The following is a 7,056-nucleotide window of genomic DNA, read 5'->3' as shown; positions in this document are numbered from 1 at the left end:
ATACACATAACAAACAAGGTACTAACCTCTCAGAAGGTCCCGCTAGTTGCATTTGCATATGTTCCGCATTGGGACTCTCCTGCATTTCCACGCTGCATTTCCACGTCGCATTCAGATATTATCATACTAGCCGTGCGACGGTCTTTATTCAGTGGACAATCCTTCCACTGATGTCGCTGAAGGCAGCCGAAGCACAATCCTTCTTTTCTAGCTTTCTCTTTTTGTTCAGGGGTCAACGAGGACTTCGACCAAGCCCGAGCTGCCATTGGGGTTATTTTCCTTTTCACCCCAACGGTGGTACTTGTCTTTACTGGTCCCTCAACCGGCTTCACCTGCTTGGTTTGGCCACTTGGCTCTGAGACACTTGTCTTTGAAACCCATTTCCTCTGAAATCCCCCTTTCTTCGGGTGCTCATACTGAGTCCCTGCCTGCACAAATCCACCAGATCTGCCTCTGGCATCCTCATAGTTCAGGGCTACTGCAATAGATTCATCTAATGTAGTCACATATTTAGCCCAAACTTCCATTTTAATTTTGTTGTTCAGTCCATAGATATAGTCTTTTAACTGAACCGACATAGGTAGAGGGTCTGTTATTTTCATGACACATTCCCTGAATTTGTCAGTGTACTCTGCCACTGACAGACTCCTCTGACGAAGATTTCTATAAGCATCCCAAGCTCAGGATTCTTCATCAGGTGGGAGAAAGTGTTTCTTGAATTCAGCTTTAAACCCTTCCCAGGTGGTTGGAGCAATTTGATCCTTCTATTGCTTTATCCACCATCTGTCCGCTGCCTCAATAAACAGGTGTGTGGCCTCGTGCATTTTCTTTAGATCGGATCTAATTTCACAAATGGCGAAGGATTCTTCCCACTTGTGTAACCAAACCTCACATCAGAGCTGCGCTCGGTCATCCGACCAGCGTACTTCTCCGGTCTATAATTAGCGATATTAGGCACTTTGACCCTTGCGCGCTCTAAGGAATGTATACTAGGCTCTGGCTCTGCTGGAGCTTTGCCCTTATCAATTCTAGATGGTCTAGCGGACATCTCCCTGATCTCATTTTGACCAGCATTCACTTGAAGCTGCTGGTTCATAATCTGTTGTAAAGCATCTTCTAATATCAAAATCCTACCAATCAAAGTAGGTGTTGCCTGATGTGACATCTGTTGTGTAGACTGTACTCTAGACTCACTAGGATTCACCCTAGAATTCTACCCTTCTGCCTCCATAGTTTCAAAAGGGAAAATAGTTTTTTTTTTTTTTCAGTCTTTTCTAAAACCCAAATAACCAATATATACACCCTTCACTTTTGTTCTACTTTCCTGGTTTTTTTTTTCTTTTCGATGGTGCAGAAATAACAAGACCTATGAAAAACAAAAAAACTGCATGAAAAGAAAGGGCTCCCTGATTTCTCCTCTTCAAACGATTCGACAGATCACGTCACCTCTGCGCTGTCTTACGTGATACCAAATGTTAGGCTCAGCCTAAGCTTTTCTCTCTCCTATGCTCTCATCAAAGTCACACAGGTGCTGGCATCAATTTGAATTATGCACGTCGCAATTCTGCTCAGTGGTTGATCTCTTCAACAGCGGTTACTACAGCATAAAGCTCACGATGAAGTAATCAGACGTTGCGGAGCCAAGGCTGGCGTTGCCTCACGAGAGAAACTGGGCAGCCCAGTGGGTGGAGGTCCAAGCCCGAAATGATGGCTCAGCAATAGACCTACATCTCCAATCGAAAGTCGCCCTTTATTTGCACATGCAAGGATGCCAGCAGTTGCTCCGAGCCTGCTTTCTTACACTTTCAACTCCCTGCTCGGCTACTGATTGCTCGACGATTCAGTCTTCTTGTCGACGTCTGCTCCTTGACCCGTCACCTGCGACTGTTTTTCCACGCTGACAGTCCATCGCATGTTAGTCGCATCACCTTGTTCATCGTGAACAGATAGTCAAGTTCCCCATGCTACTCCTGTTTAGCAGAAAGCGGTCCCCACAAGCTCTGATACCAAATGTTAACAACTTTTTCTATAGCCTGAATCTCTTTCCCCGCTATCTCGTTAGATCAATCACGGGCGATGGCATTTGGTTGTTCCACCCAGCCAAATTCTCATGGATAGCAGATCATCCAATATGTACGTTATTTCTTTCATGCTTATCCATGAGACCCTCAATTCCCTAGATAGTTCTCCTTGCCAAATGTCATCAATTTAGCCTCTCCACTTGGTGCACCTTTTTACCCCTCTCTTGGGGCACATTAAAAACCACTTGCCCCTTGGCATTATTGCACATTTAGGTGCACCTAGGCCCTAGCACTCAGAACTACCTAGTCAATGCCATTCCACCCTCACCTAGGATCTTGGCAGTTACTTCTCTTGACCATTTCAATTACGCACATTAACTATTACAAAAGTTGGTCATCTAAGAGAAAATGCCCACTGATCTATCCGAGGTCATGCTATCTCGACTAGAGCATAACACATCTGCTCATCCCCCTTTACTCTGGACCAACTCTTTCTCTCTCCATTCCTCGCTACAACACCTCGTGCAGTAGTTGCTCATCCCCCTCTACTCTTTCTCCCTCCATTCCTAGCTACAGCACCTCTTGCTTCTCATCTCTCTCTACTCTAGTCCAACTCTTTCTCTCTCCATTCCTAGCTACAAAAACTCTTGCAATAGCTGCTCATCCCCCTCTGCTTGTTCTCCCTCCATTCCTAGCTACAACGCCTCTTGTAGTAGGTGCTTCTCATTCCCCTCTAATCTTTCTCCCTCATTCCTAGCTACACCACCTCTTGGAGCTACTCTGCAACCCCGTCCATCTTTAGTTACACCCTCTATACACACCGCACCCTCCTCTCCCCCTCTCCCCCTCTCTCCCTCTATTGGAGCTATTCTCTCCCTCCAAGCTGCAGTTTCAGGTCCATTCTTGCTATTGTGACCTCTTTAAAAGCATGGTGAGGAGGCATATATGCCCTTCTTTGTGTCTCAAAGGAGCAAAAATGCATTGGATGTAAAGAGAGTGGGAGAGAAGTAAGGAGTCTCACTTGCAGCTTTCTCACATACACAATGGGGAAATACACACAAAGGTGGAGGCTAAAAACAATTTTCCTCTTCTTAGTTGTGAAAGCCAAAAGAACTCTCTCTCTAGGTACAAAAGGAATAGGTGAACCCTATATGTGGGTCTCAAACCAAACTCAGCTAGCCTAGGTGGCATACTAACTGAGCCACTAACTAAAGTACATAAAGATAGCTATCATCTAGCTATTATTCATGGGCGGTGTACCAACCACATCTGCAGCTAACAAGTCGGTCACATAAATGCACAATGGTCACCCTGGCATATCACGAGTGGAGCTCAATATGTCAACACTCCCCTCAAGCTCAATCTCAATTCCTGCACACCAAGCAGGTCTCAAAACTTGCATAGCTTCTCTGCACCCAATGCCTTCGTTAATATGTTAGCTACCTGATCCTCTGTGCTGACATAAACTAGATCAATAAAACCTACTAGAACCTTCTTCCGCACATAGTGATAATGCACCTCAATGTGCTTTGTTCTAGCATGATAGACTGGGTTATTTGCCAAGTGTATACTGCTCATGTTGTCACAATAAATGACAACTGGCCCATCTGTAGACTGATGCATATCATAAAGTAGCTTATGCAACCAAGCTACCTCACATGTAGCCATTACTGCACCCCTGTACTCAGCCCAAAAGAGAACACATATCCACTGGTAGATTGTTTATCAAAAATACTACCAGCCCAATCAGCATTAGTGTATTCATGCAATTGTATTTGAACCCCAGTTTCATAAAATAGTCCATACTACAATGTGGACTTCACATACCCCAGTATCCGTCTAACCGCATCCAAATGCGGTTTCCTTGGAGCCTGCATAAACTGACTTACCAACCCAACCGCATAGCTCAAATCTAGCTTGGTAATAGTCATATAAATCAAACTTCCTGCTATGCATCTATACATAGTAGGGTCTTCCAGAACCTCACCTACATCTGCGCTCAACTTCACATTCTACTCTAAAGGAACTGAAATAGGCTTAAAGCCTGTCATCCCATATTTAGATAGCATGTCCAATCCACACTTGTGGATGTAATCACCTCAATATCCCACTTGTGGATGTAATCACCTCAATAACCATGAAGTAACACAACTCTCCCAACTCCTTCATCTCAAACTTCTATCTCAATAGCATTTTCACATGAAGGATATCTTCATCACTATCACCTGTGATGATCAAATCATCAACATAAATGACAAGCAACTATCACCTATCGCTGGGTCTCATAGTGTGTTCGAGGGCCATGGAGTTGTGAGGAGGAGAGCTAGTAGTATCTAAATAGCGCCTAGTTGGTTTAGCAATTTGTTTAACTCATGCCATAGAAAAGTGGGATTTTAGGGTTTTGAAATGCTTCATATAGTCTTTTTAAAGAACTTTAGGGTTTTTATTTATAGGCCCTTTTAAATTAGCGTTTGTCATTTTTGTCACTTGTTTGCTAATGCTAGCTCTTTGCCCCACCCCTCCTCTGCCCTACCATATCACACATGCACATCTAACTCTGCAACTTCCAAACAAATTTGAGAATTTTGAACTATGAGATTGACTCGAAATAGTGTTAACTTTATCCATCAAACATTTTGCATTTGCAGCCAAGGAGCGAGTGGCAAATCCAAACTTGGAAATCCTCCTAGTTCACGAGGAGCAACATTGTCTCATATTTGTGAACAATGGAGAACAAGTACAAGAAGCAGTGTGACGAGCTCCTCTATGTTACCAGATTCCTAGGCGAAGTCCTTGAGAAACCGTTCATCATGTAATCTTTTGGCTTCTTTCATAAACCTTGACGAACGGAGCCCCTTCCATAATATTTTGTTGGTGTGTTGGTTGTAGCTGATCAACCATATTCATCATAGACCTAGCGTGCTCTAAGACATCTGTTACACACATAAGGGGAACCAATAACCTATCAAATATGGAGTCCTTGAGGATATGGAGCACATCCTGGGTGAAGCTGCATTTCCCAGTGACAACAATGATGCAAGCTCTTCTACAAGAGAGTTATTCTTGTCGACAATACCAACTCCTGGCAGGTTAGGGATACAATTTCCATGCAATGATTCTGAAGCAGTGCTTAGGTGTTTGAGCAATTAGCAGTGGCATTTGAGGATGACACGTTTATAATGGAACCACCGACCATCTTCAGCAAGAATATGTGGGGTTAAAGGTCATTGTGCCTTAACCCCAGTTATGTACAATACTCAAACACATATATAAATGAATGAAAAAGAAGATTAGGGCGGTTCTGCACCTAACAAACTTGTGTGGCTCTCTGTCTCTGTCTCTCCTTCTTCCGTTCTTGCTTCCGTTGAGAGCACTCTCAACTAGTATCAGAGCCCGGGTGATCTAGCTGAGCATGCGTGAATGCTTTGAAGCTCAGCAGCTCTGTGGGAAGCTTTGTGGGTGACTTTACTTGCATCCGAGTGTGCAGAGACCTTGGAGGAACCTTTGGAAAAGTCACTTTGGCTTTACGAAGTGGTTTTTTTGAGAGCCTGTTAAGAGCTTTCAAAGAAAAAGTCGTTTTTTGAGCTTTTCCCTGTTCCGTTCGATGACAGAGACTCCGTATTGACTTGTAGAGGCAACTATTGCTTGCTTTTGGTGTCCACATTACTTCAGGAGCCTAGAAACACCTTTATTCTTGAATCCGGGATCATTTCATTGGATTTCTGACTCACTGTGTCAGTTTCTGCGTTTTTTGCCCGGGTGTTGGAACTCAAGTTTGGAGCAACCATTTGCAGATCTGTCAGTTCCGGTGGACTCAGGAGGTCCTAAAACTTCTATGTTGCTCATCATTCGCACTCCGGTGAGTTTACAGATAGCTCTGTTTCCAAAAACGTTTTTCAGTCCGTGTGTTGGACCCAGTGATTGAGACCACAGTTTCCAAAACCGTCTGTCCCATTGCATTCCGAACGTCCAAAAACCCCTACCTGTCAGTTCTTGCGCGATTCGGTGGAGGATTTTCAGAGTTATAGATCTCTGTGTATTCGATTTCGTCTCTCTGTTATGCATTTTTCATTCTAAGGTTTTGAAACCTTAGATTTATGCCACATGGCAGTGGATAAGTGTTGACTCCCATTTCTCACTCATCGGTTGGGATTTTGGAGTTCTGGCAGAAGAGAGATATTTGCACATTTTCTTGCTGAGTCCGATTATGCAATGGTGCCCATGTTTTGAGGCATCTCAGGTTCTATTTTCAGTAGCAGTCATTACCGTGGGACCATGATTTCTTGAGCATACCTTATGCAGATCATTCTGGTTGCAGTTTGAGCAGTGTGGGCTCGTTCGTGGTATGCATTTGGTTGCAGTGGATGATTTATAGGCCATTTGGATGCATTGCGGTCCTTATTGGATGCGCTAATAGGCCCAAATTGCCTTGTGGGATGCTATTTTTTATGGACGCTTTGCACATGGATGCTATTTTATGCTGAGGGACAGCTTTGAAACATTGCAGGTGATGCATTGATAGTGCTATGCTCTCTTGGATGAGACATTATTGATGCATATGCCAGTGGACAGTGTTTATGCTTGAGTCATTTGGCACTTATTGGCATTTTCTTTTGGGCCAGATTTGCTCATATGGATGCATAGTATATGCACATGAGTCAGATGCATCTTTTGATGCTTTGAGCTTTGAGTTTTGGTGATATTTCACACTATTGTGGCATACACATTTGGGTGCACCTGGTATTTGGTGTGATTCTCTCTTGCAGGCACTAGCATTTGGGATTTTGTTTCATTTGTATCATGGCATCCTCTTCCATGTCTGAAAAGGAGTTTTTCAGCATTAAAAAGTTTGATGGGACAAACTTTTCTTTGTGGAAAGAACAAATAAGAGATGTGCTTATTCAAAAGAAGCAGATTAAACCCTTGGCAGGTATTGAAGCTAAGCCTGCGGATATGTCTGAGGATGATTGGAATGAGTTGGATGCATTAGCAAAGTCTACTATTAGACTTCATCTTGCAGAGTCAGTTTATTTCA

This window comes from Dipteris shenzhenensis, unplaced genomic scaffold (assembly GCF_047967505.1).
Source record: "Dipteris shenzhenensis isolate YYH24624 ecotype China unplaced genomic scaffold, Dip_SZ_1.0 scaf0588, whole genome shotgun sequence".
In the NCBI taxonomy this organism is placed as follows: Eukaryota; Viridiplantae; Streptophyta; class Polypodiopsida; order Gleicheniales; family Dipteridaceae; genus Dipteris; species Dipteris shenzhenensis.
The sequence above is the reverse complement of the archived record's forward strand: the minus strand, read 5'-3'. Positions refer to the sequence as shown.